The 23,956-nt window shown below is 35.8% G+C and overlaps 1 pseudogene; it reads right to left on the bottom strand.

Moving 5' to 3' along the window:
* Window positions 1–6,710: 6,710 nt before the first annotated feature.
* Window positions 6,711–23,956, bottom strand: part of LOC149791217 (uncharacterized) — a 31,030-nt pseudogene continuing 13,784 nt past the window's right edge.

Below are 23,956 nucleotides of genomic sequence, written 5' to 3'. Positions count from 1 at the left end.
ATTCTTGGAGATTAACATTACTTTGGAACTGTAATAAATTGAGATAATGTCATTTTGGATTATATTACTGTGATACATCAAAGGACCTAGCACATCATCAAAATCTGGCCTAATGTCACATTAGCACGTTCGAGACTGCAGGAACATCAACACATTTAATATTGGAACTTGTTTGGAACACAACTGGAATTCAATTCGAACTACATACATTTGGTCTATTTATAGAATATTTTGGACTATTTAGAATATTGTAAGTTCTTTTTAAATTTTCACATTATATTCTAGTGAAATAAAGTTTTTGTTGAATTTTACAAAATGTGATGGTTTTCACACTTTTCTGTTACTTTGTTGAATGACAGTAGAACATTAAAGCAAGCATTGTCTCAGATGGCATACTTCTTTACATTGACTAATACATCATTTGTGGAAAAGGTTGTAGATCAAATAGACACATACGTTGCCTACGGCAATACAGAGAAAAAGGATGCTGCAAAATGTGTAATGGAGAAGAACCAATTCCTTAAGCATAGAGCCCTGAAATATGTAAAGCATTCCGGGCTCATGATAATCCATATTTGGCATCGGAATTAGCTCATATGCACACTGATAGGTACAATTCTTAAATACTGAGGCGCGGGCTGATGCACTTGTTCCAAAACGTAACCATATCAACACATATCCACTACAGGAAGGAACTTACAATCTTCCCTTCTTGTCAGATAACTAAACGTTCTTCTTAAGGACATTTTTACAAATCAATCAACTGTAACCAAACAGTCTAATTTTAAACCTCGCTCTTAAAGCATACCCGACCTGGGTTTCATAGCCTGAACAATAAACTTTAGTCGATATCCATCTCTTGCCCCAGTAAAACTATTTCAAGCTCCGCCCCTTCTCTACAGGACAAATCAGAATCCCATAAATAGCGCACAAGTGATTTCAATGGACAATGGTCACTTCAAACGGAAAGCACTTGGATCAGAAAAATATAGGCTGTAACTTTTCGAATGAAAACAAAATAATATATAGGCTGGAGGGATACGTCTGAAAACAACATCCTAGTAAATGTTAGCATCAACAGAATTCCTGTACGTGCGCATGTTGATACCGCAGTTATGATTACTCTTGCGAATAAGCACTTATTTAACATTCTAATCACTTCGACTATTCAACCAAGCTTTGCTAGGGCTCCTACCACAAATATATCACATCAGGAATGGAATACAAGCCACCGTGCATTTTGCATCACGGTCAGTAAAGGAAATCATTGCTTTCATCTTGATCGTCTAAATATGTGTCATGATAGAAAGGCTATTGTCATGATAGAAGGCTTATTGGCATGATAGAAGAGTTATTGAAACACGTGGGGGATGATGATTCCTGGGTCATAGTTGACACTGTTATCTAAGAGTTGACACAAAATCCAATTAATTTCCCCCAAGTCAAGTGCATCTATAGCTCAGATACAGAAGTTCATGCACCACTGGATCCATCAATTCGCAAAAGGATGAATCAGTGGCCCAGTCTGAAGAAAGCAAGCTGTACCCTCTTTAAAATGTTGCAGACAAAATGGTATGGGACAAAATGGGATAAAATGGTACATATATTAGAAGTTCGACTGCTAATGAAAATAATAATTACTTACAATCATAATACAATTTAATTTTTATACACGTATTAAGATATTGACGCATCCATAAACTAACTGAGAAAGATACCAATACAAGAAATTCTCACCTTGCATGCAGGTTTTTATCCAGTTACTGTTGTATTTGATTTTGAATTGGCAGCAAATCTAGCTTTTCAGAATATATTTCCGATGGCAACAGTAACTGGATGCATGTTTCACTTCGGTCAGTGCGTCTTGAGGAAACTGCAATCAAAAGGTTTTTCAGAACGTTATAGAGATTAGCCTGATTTCTCGCTTCTTGTCAAGCGTCTTCTTGCTCTAGCATTTATTCCAACATATAGCGTCACAGAAGTCTTCGAATATTTTTTGACCGCAGATCCAGCATACCGAGAAATTGAAGTAATATGCGATTACATGGAGGACAACTTCATCGAAAGACCAAGGAGAGGAAGAAGAGGTACACCAAGATTCGCAATTCAATTGTGGAACCAATATTCTAGATGCATCGATAACCTACCTCGCAACAACAATGCACTCGAGGGTGGGCACAATGCTTTTAACAACGTTGTTGGTTTTGCTCATCCGACCGTCACAAAATTGGCGCGAAAACTACAACAGGAGCAGCATAGCACTCAGCTTCAGCGTCGTCAAATGGAACTGGGAACAACAACCGGAAAGAAGAAGAAAACATATGTTCGCATCAACGAAGCACTTCACACCATAGTGGTCGATTACAATAACCGACATCCGGTTACATATTTGGGAGATATTGCTAGAGTGTTCAATATAAATGATATCGGACTGCGACTAGGTTAAAAAGTTTGACCTCATATGATATATTTTATCTGAGTATAACTTGGATGTGTGACATTTTTTAGTTAATCTTTTCTATTTCTAAAATATTTTATAGTAGTCAGAGGTTTTGTAATTTTGTAGTATGCGCTTTATTTTTCTTGAATTGCTTTTTTATTTTAAAATTGTTTGTATAGGTCATTGCTATAAATCATCCATGGTCATTTCGCAATAGCAGCCTATTAATGTTATTTAGTAAAAACTTGTCTGTTTTCTTTACATTTCGTATTAATAAAATTATAGTTGTACCATTTTGTCTGTACCATTTAATCCTAGTACCATTTTGTCCGCACCATTTTATCCATACCAATTTGTCCGATACCATTATGTCCACTTAACATTTTGTCCATACCATTTTATCAGTACCATTTTGTCCGCTACCATTTTGTCCGGCCACCAACACTTCCCTTGGGCTTCACAATATTCTGGGGCTGTAGACTTAAGTAGGTCACATTAGTGTTAACGGCAGTCAAGCACATCGGTTCATCTCGACAATAGTACATATCACTTGCTACAAACTTTGAAATTTTGTACACTCGCTTACTTACATCATGTGCAGAACAATGTATTTCAGAGCCAGCGGTTATGGAAGGGGATCCCGTCAACAAAACATGGCAGTAATAATTTACTAATAGAAATGCTACAGCAGTAGACCAAAAGCAAATTTCCAGCTATTCCCGCGTAAACGTTTCATTTGTATCTTTAACTGCCAGATAATATGTACGTTTCTGGTTTGTTATAGCATTTAGCAATATGTGGAATTTATGAATCCATATTTTAGTGTGCTGGTGTCTGGCAACAAGTAAACGTTCGTTGCTGTACTATGTATACATTCATGTTAGTTATTCCTCGATAGTCGTTGTTAAGTGGGCCAGCACGAATTAATCACTGCAGAGTGACACACTTGCTCTTTCCGTTGCAACCTGTTTGAGTCATTGCTACTCCTTTTCTAATCTCTGGAGTGAATTGGTGGAGATTAAACACTTATGTCCTTTGGGGTGCACCAACACCCCATTGCTAATGTCATGTCAATATATCATCTTAGATCACTACCAACACACAATTGCTAATGTCATGTCAATATATCATCTTAGATAACTACATTGTCTTCTGCAGGAGGAGCCAGGATATGTGTCCCAGGACAAAGTAGGTGTGAACTTCACTTACTCGAAGCAATGTCCTCCAGTGCTGGTCAATAATAACCAATGCTTCGAGAAAGTATCTGTCGGACATGCTGCCTCTAACACAAAATAGTAAACATACCCCTAAACATCCTCTCCATCGATCATTATGTCAGAGAGAGCTTCTGGTAGAGATCAATCTACCAGAGAGAGTTTCTGGAAGAGAAGTATGGATGTTCCAGAGCCTCCTTGCCTAGCTGCATTTTGCGCATGTGCCGGTCTGCAGCCTTTGTTTCCTAGGCGAACAACAGAGCTTCGCAAGTGTTAGACGTCGTGACCAGAGGTTTCTCTTGGCCTTATCTATAAATCCTTTGAAGATGTTACTACGTGTACAGCCATAAACATGATGGTATTGATTTAAGTGGTACTTGATAGGACTTATTCCAACCTGAATCCTTACCTTTCATGCTCCGCTAATGTTTCTCTAAGCACCCTTCAAGTCTTGCCACATTGCTCTGTTAAAGTGCCACAACAGTATATCCACATTTATTCAGTTCATATCTCGGTGAATGAGAACATATAATCAATATAATCAATGTACGAATGTAAAAATTCCGATTGAAACTTTTTCAGTAATAACTACATGGGGGCCTACCTAATACCTCGTTCGCAACTCTTTTATGATAATAACCGAATGCAACCGCCGACCACTTACCGTATTTAGTAAAAACAAAGTGTAACGTCATATTTTGAACACTTGTTGTAAACAAAAGCCGGGTTGGTATCGTCATTTGTTGTAAACAAATGCCGGGTTAGTATCGTCATATTATGGAAAAGTCTTCTGAAACTCAACAAGAAAGCAGCGATTCTGAAGGAAATGAATTGTCACTGTCCTGCGGGTCTTCACCATTCAAAAATGGGGAGATAATAAGCTCGGAAGATTCTGATAATGGCGTAGAAGCGGCTGCCGGCACCCAACATTATTCCCTACCAGTTTGAACTCTATATTTCCAATACCTACGAATCCGAAGTTGCAGATAAAGATGCCGAAAAAGAAAGACAATATGGATTGACAGACAATTCATGCTACATTTTTTCTGAATATGCTATTATCCGATGATATTTATAGTACTGTTCCACTGTCTCCTGTTCGTTTACAAATGGATTCTTTATCACCTGTAATAAAGGCTGTACAGTTGTATTACATTTCATGGTTAAATATGTATTTGTACGTGGAGAAGTAAACGGTATCTCGGATCACAGTTGTAAGCATCGAAAACCTGTGAACAAATTGATGATTTAGAAGTACTTAAGATTCCGAGGAGGGAAGGTCATTTTTTGCACAACTGTTGAAATAGACAGGATATTGTCCTCATGACATTGAAACTGAATTCATATTATGTACATTTATTATAAATTAAAACATTTTCATATGTATGCTAATAGTTAATTTGTATAAACTATGAAATAAACCTTTTTTCTTTGATAAGCATATACTTGCAACTTGTTTTCTTCTTTCGTATCTAATTTAAGTTACAGTGCTGTACTAAATGTTTTACCTGTTCCTGACTTTAGTCAGTTTGTGTCATTATACAGTGATAGTGATGTGTTCATAAATATGAGATTAAATTTGACAAGTACAGCACGATGTATTAAAGATCAAAACTCTATTTTAGGTGTAATTGTGGACATTGTTTGGTAATGCCAACAGCAAGGGAATGTGTAAACTGTTGTGACATAGAGAAGATCACAACTGTCCGCAAAGAATACCAGGGATACAATGTAAAACACACCATTCAGGTTTCAGTCCAGTTTGTCTCGACATCCATGCTTTAAAAGGTTGCATACTACCAGTATAGACAACAATTTGGAGCACGTCCAGATCGAGGGAATGAGTAAGTAAAATGTCTGCGTAATTTTTCATGTTGTTTTGTTTTCAATAATCTTGTTTTCGTTATATATGCATGACAAAATATTACTTGGGTTATTATTGGGTTATTAATACACTTTTTCCAGTCATTGTATGACATCTTCGTGGATTGAACCCTTGTTCTAAAGGCATACACTGTTTACACTGCCAAAAATACAACAAATATGCCTGTACAAATATTGTTTTATTTCATTTTGTGACGGAAACTAAAATGGTTTATATATATATATATATATATATATATATATATATATATATATATATATATATATATATATATATATATATATATATATCATGTGTTATTCAGAGGATCCGTACTGCCTTTGTTTTTTTTTTTGAGCAGCAATATCCTTGTCAGGCCTCTCATACAGACTACATAATGGTGGTGGTACATCTACCAGACATTTTGCTATTCCATCATTCATGTGAGACACATGTCACATTGTGAATGCTGTTTTCATCAGACATTCAGCATAATCTGCAAATTAAAGTAAATTTAATATGCATTGTATTGTACAGGTCAAAAACTGCAACCTTTTTGGAACTTAATACATGAATTAAAAGTATTTGTCTTTACAATTGTTTCCATAATTTTATTATTTTACCACAGGGCAAAATCATGACCTTTAAAATTAAAGGAATGTCAGCATTAACAAATAGTTTGCCCTTACTTTTTGAATTTAATAAAATTAATAATGTAAGTACTTACAACATTATTTATATCTCTTAGCGATGTATTAATTCTACTCATTAATTACTAATGTATATTCTTACCATATGTTGAGTCAACAAGGATTGTCCTGACAGTGTCTTCTCCTTTCTTGCACTTTGGATATACTGTTTGTTTTATATCTTACTCTCTCATCTTTAGTGCATGCTTGCTCTCTTTGGATGTTTTCCTTAAAATACAATGCAGCTAGCCAAAGCTTTTTCAAAGTAAATAAAGATACAAAATACAGTATATAATTCTATCAAAGACAAGATATTATTTTAAAATCGATCCTTTATTTAAAAACATTCTAAAACACTAAAAGCTGTTTTAAAATTTTACATTGTAGGATATCAAAAGATCAGATCTTGATATATATGATTTTATTTGACCATGAATTTACTGGAATATAAATAAAACACTTACAAACCTGAATCAGTATTTTTGTGTGAGATAATTTAAGATTTACCTTGAAAGTATTCCATGAAAGGAGAAACCAGTCATCTTTACTGCAGAATGATTGATCACGGAATGGTATCCCTCCAGTGCTGAAGTTTGTTGTCCAGATGACATTATTGGTAAATCTTTTCTCGTTTGTTTGCTGGTCACAAACTCTTCAAGCTTTTCAAATACTTTAGATCCTATAAGTTATAAAATATATTCATCAAAGCTTGGTTTTATGCTATCTTGCATGAAAATTAAAGTGTGCACTAACAAAATTGTATCTAAATTCATTAAATTACTAGACCAATACAGTTAAGTCAAAGTCACATACCTATATGACATGTACTCCATAAGATGCTTTAGCTTACTAAATATCATTGATCAGTAAGAAATAGATCTACTACCTGAACAAACTCGATTGACCTAAACAATTGTTGCCATGAATACAGGTATGTTTTCTTTATAAAAAACTTTCAACCATTTGTTATTACCTGGTTTCAGCAACTTCTTTTTTCTTTCTCTTCCTAACAAAGTACCATGTTCACATGATATAAATAAATCACCATTGCAAGAATGCACGTTACTGATGTAGATTATAACAGACTGCCACTTTTCCAGCATTAATTCTTTGTCTGGTCAGGCGATGATGCTCCAGTCAAATACAGTTGGCTGACCAAACTCTTTATCGATGGAGTTATATTTTGATAAGGCAAAAGAGTTTATTTTGCAGTCCTGTATATATAAACATACATTAAGAGCACCATGAAATGTTTGTTTTGAATACATTTCGGAAGACAATTGGAAGTTTGTTTTTTTAAAAAAATCCTTTTTGACCAACTAATTGAACAAGATGTTATATTATGAATATCTAAAACTTCTACATCGGGTATGATTATGAGTGTCACATTAAAAACATTAACACTTGTTGCATTGACATTTATTTTACTCTGGTTGTTCTTCACTTCATAAAGGCAACCTAACAATGAATATCAATGCAAAACTATTTTGAATTTTACTTTTCTTACCTTTAGCAACATGCCTTACATCGACACAATGTTGAGTGTCTGTCATATTTTCCTTCACTCATTACACTATTTGAACATGTCTGTCTGTCATTAGGGATTTGATTGAGATCCCATGGTACTTAAAGAATTCGACACTCCTTACAAGACCTTCCTTGTTTAAAAAATCTTGCATGTAGAGTTTCATAAATCTAATTACGAAAATTACAGACACAAAAAAATCTGCACGAAAAGAAAACATATTAATATATGGGAATTCGCTCTTTCTGTTATTGTACAAGGATTGGTGTCATATGATTACAATTGAACTACGACTTTTGATTGCGGAGGAGGGGTGTCTAGCTAATAGAAGGTGCCTTAGGGGAAATGTTGAGAATTGTCTTGTGATATGATAACGCCATACAACAGTCACGTCCTTAGTAACATTATTGCAACATTTCCTTTCAATCTTATTTAATTAACGTGTATTTTGATTATCTGCATTGTTTTATCTTCCTGTTTATTTGAAGGCATAACCGTTTTGATGCATATCCAATGTATACGCCATAATCACGTACTGCTTGGTCGACTGTCATCGTTTGTCCTGAGATAAGGTATTTAGTTCCCATTTTCTGGGCATGATATAGTTAGTAATGTGTCGAATGTGCCATGAGAAGCCAACCGACCAACCATCCAGCCATTTAATATACCTTAGGTATGTGTCGAAAGTGCCATAAGAAGCCAACCGACCAACCAACCAGCCATCTAATATACCTTAGAAATGTGTCGAAAGTGCCATGAAAAACCGATCAACCAAACAGCCATCTAATATACCCGAGTAATGTGTCGAAAGTGCCATGAAAAACCGACCAACCATCCAGCCATCTAACTGACCTTAGCAATGTGTCGAAAGTGCCATGAAAAACCAACCAACCATCCAGGTATCTAATATACCTTAGTTAATTTGTTCTTTTTTCGTATGGGTCTGATTTCATGCATTGTTATATAGCATCCATGTCCCATATATTTTTAGTTTCTATAGGTAGTCTCACGACTGAAATTCGAAATAAAACACAATATCATCTGGCAGGAAAATCATTGATAATTAATCTCTCTGTACGATATGGTCTGGAAATGTATTAGATGTATATAATAATAATAATGTATACAATGTGTCTAATTCTAATACATAGTATGTTGATAATTGTTTAAACGTGTTATGAGAGGATAATTGCTCCTTCACAAAATGAAAAGAAATAATGTTCTGATATTGGACTTTGCCCCTTGTAGACACAGCTCACATAAGTACGAGACAAAGTCATGTTATTGCTAATTGTCTTCACAGGAAGACATAGTTTACATATTCCGATCCCTTTTATAAAAAATAATTAAATAAATATTTGCAGACAAAATGGCTTTGTTTGTGAAACTGGTTCTGCTTTGTTGTTGCTATCTGATAGTTATCACTTTGATATTTTCCATGTTCATGTTTATCGATGAGCGCGGCAAAACCAAAAACAAAACATACAACTGTTGACCCCGTAACCTAGATTCTGTGACGCGAAGAGCTAATTTTAGTTGATACTTAGTTGATTCAAATTAGATAGAAAACTTGTTTAATTTCTAACTAATACAAATACATTTTTGAATAATCAATATGTAAATGTCTGAGATTTTTACGAAATGGTTAATATTAAAATTAGTAAAACCGAGATATACTGATGTTAATACACGTACATGACTTATTCAGAACTTTGTCGTTGTCGTACAAGATGGGGCTACTAATTCTTGTTTAAAAAACAATAACTGAACATGATTATATTTTTGTATCAACCGAAAAACAAAGATTGCAGAGTAATGTTTGGAAAGTGATACATCTGGCTGTGCATTGTAGGTAATCTAAAATATAGAGAGAGATGATATACTAATCATAAAAAGATTGCAGACACAAAACGAATGAACGGCATATAATATGTACTCAAGGAATGGAAACAAATGTTATGAAAGGTTTTGAGCCACTTGAAAATTGTATGCCATTAAAATAGCTGACACAGGAGGCACACTACCGAAATACAAGTTTTCAGCGTCTTGAACACAATGCAATTTCGAAAGACGACGCATGTATATAATGCGACCAATGTGGATAAAGAGCATGGAGGTCAGGAATAACCGAAATGTGAATTTTCGTATTCATTACAAAATGGGAGTAAAGATAAAGCAAACATTAAAGGTCCAATGGAAAATAACGAAAATGTATTCTGTTACAAATAAATACAACAAACAAAACAAACAAAACCACCACCACCCACCAAAAAAGAAAACAGGGCAATGAGCCTACAATATACAAAACATCGTGCAAAAGAAAGAAATACACGGCTACACAGCACATATAATTTGATTGTAACTACATCTCACAAGGTACATCGGGTTCTCACAATATTAAAAGTAACACAGGCCCCCACAGTGTAAAAGTTAATACATGCCCACCAAAAGCGAAAGGAAACACATAGTCCCACAATGTAAAATGAAATCAGGCCTTCAAATATGAATGTTAATCCATGCCCTCACAATGTGAAAGGCAACCCAGGCACCCACAATGTAAAAACAAACCCGCAGGATCCTCAAAGTGTAAAGGAAACTCAGGCTCCCGCTTTAAATAGGTAATCCAGGCCACTGCAATGTAAAAGGAAACACCAGTGCCACAAAGTAAAAAGGTAACCCATGTCTCCACAATATAAAAGTATACACAGTCCTCCACAATGTAAAATGAAACACAGTCCACCACAATGCAATTGCTAACCTAGACCCCGCAATATAAAAGTAATACTGGTCCCCACAATGAAAATGTTAACAAAGAACTCCACAATATAAATCCCAACGTGTGTAAAAGACGACACGGTAGTCATGAGAATTTAACACACTAAACAGTATTAAAAATTAGATAATTGTTAATTTATATTTTCAATCATGATTCATATATTAATAATGTAATCTCGTAGCTGAAAGATCTTGGTTTATTCGGTTGGAACACGCACACGCACACGCACACGCACATCTGATTGCCAATTTTATTTTGCTGTTACAACGTTTATGCAATCACGGTAAAAATCTATCGGGGAAATATTTAAATTTCCGGCGATTATGCGTTCTTAATGCCTGACATTACGATGATATAAAACCATACTAATTATCCCATTGAATGATGTCTGAAGCGATCGTTCTCGTCTTTCATCCAAACGCTGTTACACCGACAACTGAGAGAGTTTTCTCTTCTTTATTGGGTCAATATTCGGGAATATAATCAAAAGGGAATGCAGCAGTGGTGTTTTCTCGGTGAACTCAACAACATTGTTGTAAAAGCAATCTCTAGGTCTTTTCGTATCTGGTTGCCAAGTCAATTACCGGACGCTTTCGCGTGCTAATGTGATCAGTTCATGCTACCACTGAGTTGCTGTTGGCGCATCAGGACGCGTGACGTCTATCTGACTCCTTTCAGTGTATATAATGGTTGAATAACACGAAACTGACGCAGATGTTCGTCTACAAGTGGAAGAAAATCACCACTGACGCTTTTAGCATCCTTCAGCCAATCCAATACCCAATCAACAGATTCCCCAACCTCATCACTGCCGTAAGAATATGTCACTCATTTGTAACGATATATTGAATCCTAAACACAAACACCAATAAAAAAGCCAAGTACCCGTCCAGAAAAACTCTGAGTCCTTTTAACTGCCTATCGTCTCATTCGACTAATGTTAGCTATTATGAGTATATAAAAGATGTTTTGACATTATAGGCTCTGCCACGTGTTACGAATAGTCCATCATACCAGGGAATAATTTATGAATATTATTACTGCACCACACAAGCAATGAAACGCTCTTAAGCGGAATAAATACGAGCCAGTCTTGTGCACTTTTAAGATGTGATATTTTCGTTGTTCAAGATGTGATGATTTGGTAGTTCAACATCGAACTTTCCGCAAAGAGCATTAAACATAAATCGAACATTTGGTGCCCCTTTCCTTTTTAGCTTCTAATATTTCGTTGACTGACATCCTTGTCGTCACAATTTGTGGTATAGAAGGACACTATGCAATCTCTTTATCTATGGCATTCCTAAGTTACAGCATCTTCATTATTTTTAGGCTGCTAAAATACTTAAGTTTGTCCGTTCATAATAGGTTTTTCACTCATTTCATTAGAGTTTTAACTTCAGATGCTGCATTTATGTCTAGTAGTCACTGTTAAACTCAACCGAAACACCAGTTTGTCCGACTCCCCTGCGTTCTTTGTTTTCTTTTTGCAGCCTGATCTAGCAGAATCACATGCTCGCCAGTGTCGACATTAACAACAACCCGACCGGTTAACTCAGTCAATATGTCTACATATGAGACCATCCAGCCGAGTTTGCAGCGTTAGTGCAAATGAAATAACAAAAGATAATTGTCCACTGCCTTGGGGTAAATACTCAACAACTTCAAGCGGTAGTGCAACCCCGTCAAGACTAAATACAAAATATGTCGAGGGGTTATGACGCATGCAACCCAAATGAGTTCCAGGTCATGTCGATGAATCCAGTTTAAAAATCCCGGTTTCGATTGTGTGTGGCATCATCGATGTAATTTGATTCCGCACAAAGACACCTCGGAAATGCTTAACTGACATTGTCTTTGCGATTGAGTCAAGACTGGTTAACGGCGCAGGTTTTTGCGTGTCGTACCTGATAGTGAAATATCTCTGACTGATGGTATTATATGTGTCTTTCAGGTTGTCGACTGCCTTTTCCTTTTTTATTTGTTTACGAGTAGAAACAATTTTTAATTTCTTTCACTAACAACCTTTTACAAAGCAATCGAAATTAAATATTCCATCAATCTTTTGCATTTGTGAAAGCTCCGACTTTGAAAACCTTACTGTCACTGTGGTGTTCTTTTTGTTGGCCTCACAAGGCTGACTCAGTTATGTTTGGGTCACCCACACGGGGACGGTTAGAGTTAAGTTTGTTTGAGTAAGCCATGTGACCACGCAATTGTTTAGTTTTCCACTTTTTATTATCGCAGGCTGTTTTAGGTTAAGACCAACCCTACGTTCGTGATAGGAAAAAATAATTTGAAATGCAGCAAACTTAATACCTACGATTCACCTCTACCAATGTTCTATAGGAAGCTCAATGATACTCATTTGGTCATTCCAGCAACAAGTGTATTGGAAAGAATCACAGCAATGCACCCGTAATATTAACGGGAGCGGCATATATACAAGTACATGAAAAAAGCATGTCAACCACAAACTGCTTAACAGCTCTAGGTGTTCCAGTAAAAAGTAATAAATAGCGTACAAAGTAGGGAAGTCTTTTTGTGAAATCTGCAGATCTGCAGATGCCTTTCCATGAACGACAGCATATTGTGATATACACATGCGACTTCATTGTTGTCAATGTCAAGAAAAATGTCTTCGGTGTGTCCTGGTGACCATGTAACTTTAGAGAAACATCAGACGCTCTTAAGTTATCAAATACAAGTTTGATCGTTAGTCCTAGCTTCATCTCGAAACGCCACAAATATATGTTTTGGTGCGTTATGGTCATGTTCGATACTTATTTGCCATGTAAACTGTCCATGAAGAGTATCGTCTAGTGTCGGTGAGAAACGACAGTGTTGAATCTGTTTTATAAACGATAACAAATGTAATTCGTGGATACGTGAAGTGATTAGCTCAACTTTAATATCGGCGACAGCTACATGACTCCCAACGACAACACTGAATGTTCTCTTACTAGTTAACGTGACTGTTACGTTTGGCTCCAAAAATGACCCTCAAAACATTTTTCAACACCGAAATATATGACTGAGATGAATCGCACACGAAGATATTATTGAGCATCTATGAAGCTGCTGCCTACGATGTACAACATTGTTAACAAATATAGCCTTAGTGTCATCTGTGTAATTAGAATTTTTTATTCGTATACATTTTCCTTCCATTTCTAAGACGGCCTTGCTATGGAGAAAATACCGAGACCTGTAATGCACTCGTAATTCTATTTGTAACCGATTATGCTCCGTAGCTGGGTACCAATAATACTGAAATCTTATGGTTGTCCAGGTCCCAAACGAGATCGTGATTATGTTGAAATTTTGTCATTGTTTATAAATTATCTGATTTGTCTAATTCCTTGTTGGCGTCCATGGACAATCCAAAACTAATACGCACCTCATTGTTAGATTAACAATCACCTCTAACTGTAGAAGGCATTGCTGCTGTTGATGAACGTGTAACTGGAACCACCTTTATTGGTATTCGAGTCACTAATCTCGAATTAATTTGACACTTTGCAATCACAGATTTGTCAACCGATCCGTATCTACGTTATCGATGCTAACAACGACTCGCATTAAAAATTGTTTTGCAGTTGGTGCAGCCCGTTATGACAATGGCGCGATTACACTTTTTGTTGCTTGCGGACAATCCATGGGCAACAACACCAAGGTCATTTCCGTAACATCTAATGCAAGCAAGTTTTGTCGCACTAGCAAAAAAACTGCTAGCACAAATTCATGCCGACTGTCATTTTATTCAAATATCAGGTCGATATCTAATGTATAGTTGTATTGTCAAAGTTGAACCGCGGAGACATAGCCTACATATGAGATGCGGGAGAAATCAACAGGAGATCGTTATATCAATCTTTGATATCTTCAATAATTTTAGATAAATCTTTCTCCTGATCCATAATGTCACTGGTGAACAAATGATGACATGTTGATGCGGCCTCATTAATGACTTCTGGAGCGTTCTTGCCTGTTCGAACTGGTCCCAGGAGTGTTTCCAACCAATCCTAGAGTTCATTTACCTGTTGCTACTGCACAGACACACATTGTTGGATATCACATCACCTTGTCCCAATTTTACATCCACAACCACATACAACTTCTGTATATTTAAGTTGTTCATCTTTATCGCTGGGAGGTACACCCGCCTTGGAGGCGCATCGTCGTTGGAGTCTCAAAGATTTTGTCTATAATTACTTTGAATTTATTTATAAAAATATTAAATTGGGTTTGTCATTTTTTTCACCAATGACCTGATTGAGTCTATTAAGATTCTGAAACTCAGATTATTTATAATCTTATAACCATGCGGACTAATTATGTTTGATGTATCCCGGTGACGCATCCACTGCTACGTCAGTTTGAAAATATACTATAATATATATTTTTACATAACTCTTTATGTGTATTAACTAAAGCTCACGTGCCGTGGAGAACAGTAACATTTTCAAATTGTAGATTTTTAATTTACTTGTGTGGTTGGTCTTGTAGAACAAGTTAAATCGTTTCTCCAACTCCGATGCCTTTCAATCGTGCTTCAATTGTTGCTGATTATGCTGGCGCAAATTTGATCAGACCAGATTGCATTTTTGTTCCTATCATCGCGGCTGTGGTGCTTGCAACTTTCGTCACTTTTTCTATGGTTTGCGTTGTCACGGTTGCGATCTATTTTGTTGTTATGATCAGTGGCGCAAACGTTTGCTCGAAGGATTCTGTAACATCTTCTCTTACAGACTTTCTCAATTGAAACATGTTTGACAAGTTTGTATCCGTCTAAAGTTCCAGGCGTTTCGTATGTAGTTTTAAGGTGTCACTCCCTATACTCTGCTATTTCATCACTTGAAGGTTTTGCGTTATCGTTTAAATTGTCACGTCCAGACCCACACCAGACGTTCTGGACAAGTCAATACTATAAGGTCGTCAAAGTCAGGAGCTTCATTAACTGTGAAAACTAAATCAGTAATATAACATTTGGAACTTGACGATAAATAAAGGGCTTCTTTCTTTTAGTACATCTAAAAGCGACTGATCATTTGCAAATGGCACAATTAAATGCAAACAATCCCATGTTAACCATTGAATAATCAGATTCAAAACAGCTGAGTCTACCTGGATCCATCCTTGTTAATAATTAACGCGCTAATTGTATTTGGAAAGATGTAATTTTGCATAGATGTTTTGGGCTTTGCTTTCATACAGACATCAATGACGGTGACTTTCCTTTTATGTCATGCTATGATAAATATCAAGTGTTGATTACTATAAAGATCCCTTTATGCTGGGTGTGTTACGTCATGAAAACACGCACTAAAAATCCAACTTGGGTTCCAACACATAATGGTCGGTCTGAGATCAATAGAACTTGCGTTCGTTGTTGAGAAAAGACGTTCGCATTTATTAAAACAAAACACAACAGAGCTGAGATCGCATACGTGTTAACAGAGTTAACAGAACCATCGTGGAGTAAATATCATGTTGATAAATATACCCAGGGATGCAGTTAATGTGGGTTTGATGTGAGAACCCCCAATTAAGTTCAACAGGATGATCTTTGTTTCTTTCACAAGATCGGGTACGTGGACATGAACAAAATACAATAACCGTTGTGTATGTTGCATGTAGATAGATACAAGCGATTCATAAAGTGTCGCACACATTCTCGATAACTAACCCATGTAGTTGTATGTGAATCCCAGTAAAGAATTTCTCAGATCCGTTGATGAAATTGTTAACGAAACACACTTTTCCTGTTCTTCTTGGAAGTGTTGGCATACGTCATTATCAAGCCATTGTGGAGCAGTTTAACACTACAGTTCTGGACAGATTGCCCCTATATAAATTTGCAAAAGAATTGTTAATGAATAAAATATCTCGTGTGTGTGACATGATATCAAGCAGTTATAGCGGCATCCAATGATACAATCACCCATTGGGATAAAACATACTGAAGCGATTTGGCAGAAGACTGTCCCCGTTATATATTAATCAGTCAGCCCCAATCGGAAACAATGTATTTTGATACCTGTATGCAATGCACCAGAGGAGTTAGAAGGGAGGAAACATCGAGCTACAGACCCGGTACTGTATTCAAGATCTCGGACCGGACTGATATTTAGGAACAACCAACACGTGAACATTTAGGGAGATATAGTCCACGGGAGGCAAAGCCTCCTAGTAGAGCTTCTGTTCGAGAGGAATCGCATGTCATTCCTGCCCATACGGGACTCTCACCAATGTGTATTTTAATGCGCTAATGCATCAATGGTAAGCTGATTCACAATCGCGTGGTACTTGCTCGCGTAAGTAGTGATTCTATCGGGGAAATATCGATATGAAAGCGGCAAAGATCAGTACGTTCTTTTCAGAAATTATTCAGTGGCGCATGCTTTTACATGAACATAATGCCAGATCTCAAGAACGTTCAGCATATGTTATATGCTTGTTGTCCGTTCAACATTTGGTTCGAACATTTGCTTAAATCATGCACTCGCGTGTGATTCAAGTCTAAAATCGTGGGGCACAGACGTCTTTGACCTGCATCAGTTAGAACAATCGAAAAGCCCCATAATGATACTATTTTCTGTTTAAATTATGTATATTCATACTTATTATCGTTATCAGTTGAAACACGTGTGATAGGTGGTTCCAATTTGTCATGTTTTTTGGGGGGATGGGGGTGATGTGATTTTTTTTAATGTGGGAGTATATCTGTATTTATAAATGTATTGTTACGATTCAATGATCTTAAACTAAGCAACAAGAAAGTGCGAAAAAAAAAGTTATGTAAAATTCAAAACTAATTTATTTCATTAGAATACAAAGTGAAAATTTTAGAAGGAACTAAGTATTGTGTATTAAACCCCAAATAATCATAACCGTTCTGTCACAAGCCCCAAGAATATAAAGTGTTTCTAATTAATTTCAATCTTGAAAGTGATGATGAACCATGTGCCTGGAATAGTGTTCGTGTGCTAATAGTCTTGATGCATCAAAAAGATATAATGCAAGATGCCTCTAAATGAGTACACCGTAATCCCCAAAACAGTAATTTCGTCCGAAAATAGTAGTGCGACTTTGAAATTCCAGTTAATAATTTAAATAAATACGTCCTCTCACATATTAACTGAAACACAACTAAAATCGATACCTCTAAAGATTGATGTTAAGATAGGAATAAAGAATTTATGTTTACTTCTCCGTTATATAGAATCCCAAGTCACAATATGAGAACCAGGACGAGGGTCTAATGTTCATTTCTAGAACATTCTATGTTGCCAACAATATCAGAACAATTACAAAATCTTTAGTAAAGAACATGGAAAGCAGCGAGTACACCCTGAATTCCCCAGTGGAAAACCAAAGTCCTAAATTAGAATTCTTGTAAACAAGTTTACATGCAAATAATGATAACATTCATATATAACCCATACTCATAGACACAAACTATCTCATTATATGTTAATAAACAATAAACAATAAAGACTTTAGTCAGGTTGGGTCAGAATCCACCCCTCAGCTGTGGACAAAGGTAAATCACACAATACAATTTCAGTATAAATGTACGTACGTACGTATGTATGTATGTACAAACACAAAACTGCCTTTAATTAATTCAAGTGTAATTAAAATATAAATATTTCAAAATATATTTTACTATTATCGTTTTATTTCTCTACAAATACATAAATATTCGTTTCAAAATATTGTTTCAAAATATAGCATTTTAAATCTTTGAAATGTACATTGAAGTTTTGTAAAGTACAAATATTTGAACACACACACACACACACACACACACACACACACACACACACATATATTATATTATGATAAATAATACGTTCTGTTTGGAGACTAATATTGACCAATTCTTTCAATTGCTGCCCTGACAAAGGCTTCAATTGTGATGTTCCTTTACATTCGAGACATGTTTGCCTATCGAGTCAGAAGTAATCGTGCTTTATGCCTTCACACAGAATTGTAATTTAGATTTAACCTCATCATTAGCTAGAAGTTTCAATTTTATCTTTCAAGGAAAATTCAGTATATTTTCAATTTTCCAGTCTCCCAAGAAGGGTGTAATACTCTTCTCCGAAAACAGAAAATCACTTGCGTAGTCTCTCCTTACCTTACTGATACTTTACTAACTGTGCAAAACAACTTACGTAGGGTCTCTCCTTACTTTACAGACTGTGTAATGTAGGTTATATAGGGTTTCCACAATGTTTCAATTACTGCATTTTTTTTAGCAAAACAGAGGCATGTCTCTGTTAGGATTAGAGGTAACAACGAAGCGCAAAAATGAAGCGCCTTAACTGGGCCTAGTACTGAAATGAGTTTGTTTTGTTGTTAAATAATGAGGTAGACAAAACACTTTTTCCAAACTGGATTTATGTCGTTCATTTGAACTGAGTATGTATGTTCTATTTGTGTACTAGAATCCCTATCCCTATTTGTGTACTAGAATCCCTATTTGTGTAATAGAATCCCTATTTCCTATTTGTGTAATAGAATCCCTATGTTTTTACTAGAATCCCTATTTGTGTAATAGAATCCCTATTTGTGTACTAGAATTCCTAACCTCCACTCCGATATGTAGTTATAATGTCACTTGGAACCAAATAAAGGAATATATAGCAATACGTAGCATCAACCGCTGCTGTTAATTGCTGAAGTTTGACCATTGGTCAAAGGGTATACCGGCACGGGTCCAAAGGGAGTTTATGCTTTCTTCAATAATGCAGTCTGCAGTCCGACGTTCAGCACCTCTCTATCTAGGAGGATTTGCTTCTGATTTTCCTATCCATTATTTCCTTTCAAACTGTTTCCCATATGCACCCCACACCCTTATGGGTGGATTGACACAGATACCTGAAATAAATTTATGTGATACCCACGCACACGCATACAGGCACGCACCTAACCGGGCAAATGATAAATAAACAAATATTTTACAAAAATAACTAAAGAAAATGAATATAAAGAAATTACAATAACAGCTTTGTTGCAAGCTGCCATGCTCTCAATAAAAAGAATAACAGATATATAAATATTTAAGGAGTAAATATTGGTCGGGGATATCCCTATCCGTTCCTTTAACTCATATTGGTTACGAGAACTAGGAGTCAGTATCGACTGGTATATGTTTGAGTACAGTAAAAAAAAGTAACGTGTCTTCGATTAAATTATACGTACTACTCCTCTCATTTCTACTGACCCAATAGTTTTTCCTTTTAAGGAAACTAATACAACACTTGAAAAACATGGTTTGGATATATTTGATCGTGTTACGTAGGTCCTAATAGTTATTGTATTTCAAACGAACGAACAGAATATGGACATTGCTTTGACTTCTCGCACACTTAAAGAAACAAAAAATGCTCACAGCTTTTCTATCTGAACGACAATTTAGTCACAGGGAAACTAACACACATTTCATTGAACAGCTCTTATCTTATTTCCATCCTAGACCTTGGGAGGTATGTCAACATTAACATCAAAGGGACAGCTAATATTCGCACCTGTCCACACTCCCTTTGATCAGCCGACGATTCTTGATGTTTATGATACTGTGTTGTACGACCTCATTCATAGACTTGTGTTGAGCCTTATCCATTCATAAGTTCATAACCCATCTCCAGCACACATTGTGCTTTTGATAGCGACATTTCAACCAATGAAGGGTGATGATTGAATACATGTCACGTCTCGTTTAACAAAGGTAACCAAGCACACCATCCCCCGTCTCTCTTTCTCTCTCCCCTCCCATTATCTCTCTCTCTCTTTCTCTCTCTCTCTCTCTCTCTCTCTCTCTCTCTCACACACACACACACACTGTTCAAATTACTCCATTCCAATAGTTAAGTAAAACGAAATACTGCTGGCACGCTTTCATACTAAGACAGAACTAATATATACGTGACAAAAGTCCTCGGTACCATGTCTGCATGTACCTCATAAATGTACCTCGTACATATATGTATTTCTGAATGTCGCTAAATTGTAACATGTAGTTCAATTAATGCGGATAGAAACACTGATATTCTCTTTCTAGAAAAATGTGAGTGGGTGTAAAGGTGATTTTCTTTAAACATTACGATTTTCTCATATGCGGCAATTTCGTATGATGAATGAAAACCAATCGATGAAAAATGTGCGTATTGAAGCATTCGGCCTAAGAACTCATTCAAAGGAGCATCCACAAGGAGGGTGCGGGGCCCTGCAGTCAGCTAAAGTCAGAAGGGTGCGTGCTGTGGGGTAGAGTACCTGGGGTGGGAAAGTGGGGGATGATGTGGACTGATGATGATATTTCAAAAAGATTTTAACCGAAGAAAAAGGGGAAATAATCATTCTTCCAAGAGAGAACAATCAGTATTTGACAATCCTCTACGGGATATAATTCGATAAATTTATTTTATTTACGAGACTTGGTAAAATTCATAATGCATTATAGATAAAGTACACATGTAAATACTTGACAAGCTTTTTACTATAGCACATCTGTTCAAATGCATATGTATATCAGCAATAATGTAGGGAGTCTAAATAATATAATTATGTAAAGACGGTTAAATCATGAAACAAAGGGACATTCACACACACACACACACACACACACACACACACATATCAAACACTTGAAAACATTCAACAAAGCCGCCTCACAGATAGCATGTCAAAAGAATCACTACTAACGTCAAACATAATCAAAAGTTAGATTGATGTGGTCACTGCATTAAGGAAAAGAAGGTTTGATGTATTTTTGTCGTACCGTCGGGAAACAAATCTTCCTATAATTAGTATCCATTAATAACGTTTATACTGGAATCATCTTATAAATGAAGACGCATATTAAGGTGCTTTCAAAATGCAAATAAAAACAGAACATCACTGTGACCCTCATCGACTCGGCGTTTAACGAAGCGGGACGTAGTCCTTTGACTAGTGATGTTGGGACTATGTATTCTGGTACCACCTGAATTTGCTAACGGGGAAAAAACACGCTACGTGTTACCTAAAATCAAATAATCGCGGAGTTCACGACAGAAGGAAAACAAACTGGAATTGAAAAGATTAAATGATCATTGTTAGGTATTTATCTAAGTGTGAATTTTACGTAATCAATTGTTAGTGAGACATTAGGTAAAAGGTACACGCCGATAAATACACAATCATGATAATTTAAATGTTTAATGTATATAATGACACAGAAATTGCTAACGACGCAAAACCTGATAGGGTTTCCCAATATTTCGGGCCTGAAAATTTAGTCAGGTCATACATGTAGGGATCAATCAATAACAGGATTGAAAAGATAAACAGACTAATATATATATATATATATATATATATATATATATATATATATATATATATATATATATATATATATATATATATATATATATATATCAAGAGAAAGAGAGAGATATAGGGAGAAATAAACAGCACGCAATGTGACAAAGATGGAGTACATATGAAACGATACGTACCATTGATGTACACCATGTGAAGAATGGAGATGTTCGATAACAGAGTACCTATATTCAAAATCTTCTATAGTTTTAAACTAAGTAACAGAATGAAGCAAAATCAACAGGTTTGGTACACGTTAACAAACAATATAATTCTCTAAGTTATAAAATGAAAATTTAAGACGAATTTACAGCATCATGAATTAAATCCAAAAATAGTTCTAAAATTTCCAGGTTTTGAATGTGCTTATGTACCAATATCCTTTAATGTCTGAAGTGCCAACGGCCTTGGATGCATCATCATGTGTGATAGTAATACAAAATTCTGCGTTGGTCCAGACAGTCAACTGAGCACTATGAACCTCAAAAAATAATTTAAATAAATGATTCTTCTCAAACTAAATCTAACCGCAATGCTAAATACATCTGAAGAATTAAATAAAAACAAAAACTGTAATTGGAAATAGGAATAATACAAATTGCGCAGATCTCTGTTTATATACTTCTCCCCAACCTTGTTACGAATCTGGGTTGCATTTCATTTGTGTGACTTATTCCCGACATTTCTCTTATGTAGAAAAACAACCATCCAATCAGAAAATTATACCAAACTTGTATATAGGCTTATGATCAAGGCTACGTTTAAAGCTAGTAAATACTTATTTATAGCACTATATATAGTAGAATCTGCAGACATGCCCAAGAGTTAAACACGCAGTACAGATTTACAGAACACATAGTACATGTGGCCTAATGGTGAAGGAAATATTTGATGCGGAATATTTGTTTTTGTACTCACCTGTTTGTCGAGCAGGTGTTCGCAATTCCATATGCTAACCTTTGCCGCAACACGAACTTTTCGAAGCTTGGTGTAAAATCTGTGGGTCTCGAAATGTTACCCAAACAATTGTACGAATTCGCTCAAAATACTGAAATACACACGATCGTCGTCATTTTAACTTGTGCATTACTAAAAACGGTCATCGTTATACGATCGATTAGATATAACTAGTGTTGTTGTTTTCCAAAAATCTTACCGAAGAGAGATTAGAATAGTTTAAAAAATAATGTATTATTTGGCGTGGCTTAAAACAGTACTAAAGTGTACTGTTTTGTGGCCATGCATTAACGTTTCTTAAAACATGTACTCTTTTGTGGCCATGCATTAACGTCTCTTAAAACTTGTACTGTTTTGTGGCCATGCATTAACGTATCTTAAAACATATACCGTTTTGTGGCCATGCATTAACGTCCCTTAAAACATGTACTGTTTTATGTCCATGCATTAACGTCTCTTAAAACATGTACTGTTTTATGGCCATGCATTAACGTCTCTTAAAACATGCACTGTTTTCTGGCCATGCATTAACGTCTCTTAAAACTTGTACTGTTTTGTGGCCATGCATTAACGTATCTTAAAACATGTACCATTTTGTGGCCATGCATTAACGTCTCTTAAAACATGTACTGTTTTATGTCCATGCATTAACGTCTCTTAAAACATGTACTGTTTTATGGCCATGCATTAACGTCTCTTAAAATATGCACTGTTTTCTGGCCATGCATCAACTTCTTGCAATACTTACTATTAGGACAGACTTTTTGAGTAAAAGTAGAAAGACTGAAATTTTCTCTAAATTGTATTAAAATAAATTTTCATTAAATTATATTGAAAGTAATTTTCTACTAAATTATACTGAGATTAATTTCATTTATTTCTGTGTTACAACTATATACTATTTTAATAAAGATTGCGCCCTTTTGAGCAAATGCAAAATTCCCATTCCCATATGCTTTTCTCTTGTATCGAAAAGTTAGCAAAAATTTACTCGGCAAGTTGTGAAGGTTGCTGAACTAGCGTATTCCTAAAACTCTCTTTGACTGAGTAAGTTAGAAGCTTCACGTGTTTTCTGAAACAAATAAGCTGATGCGTCAGAATTGTACTCAGGCACGGTC

This window comes from Sinohyriopsis cumingii, chromosome 9, assembly GCF_028554795.1.
Source record: "Sinohyriopsis cumingii isolate HCF-2022 chromosome 9, ASM2855479v2, whole genome shotgun sequence".
Taxonomy (NCBI): Eukaryota; Metazoa; Mollusca; class Bivalvia; order Unionida; family Unionidae; genus Sinohyriopsis; species Sinohyriopsis cumingii.
This window is presented reverse-complemented; position numbering and strand designations above follow the sequence as displayed.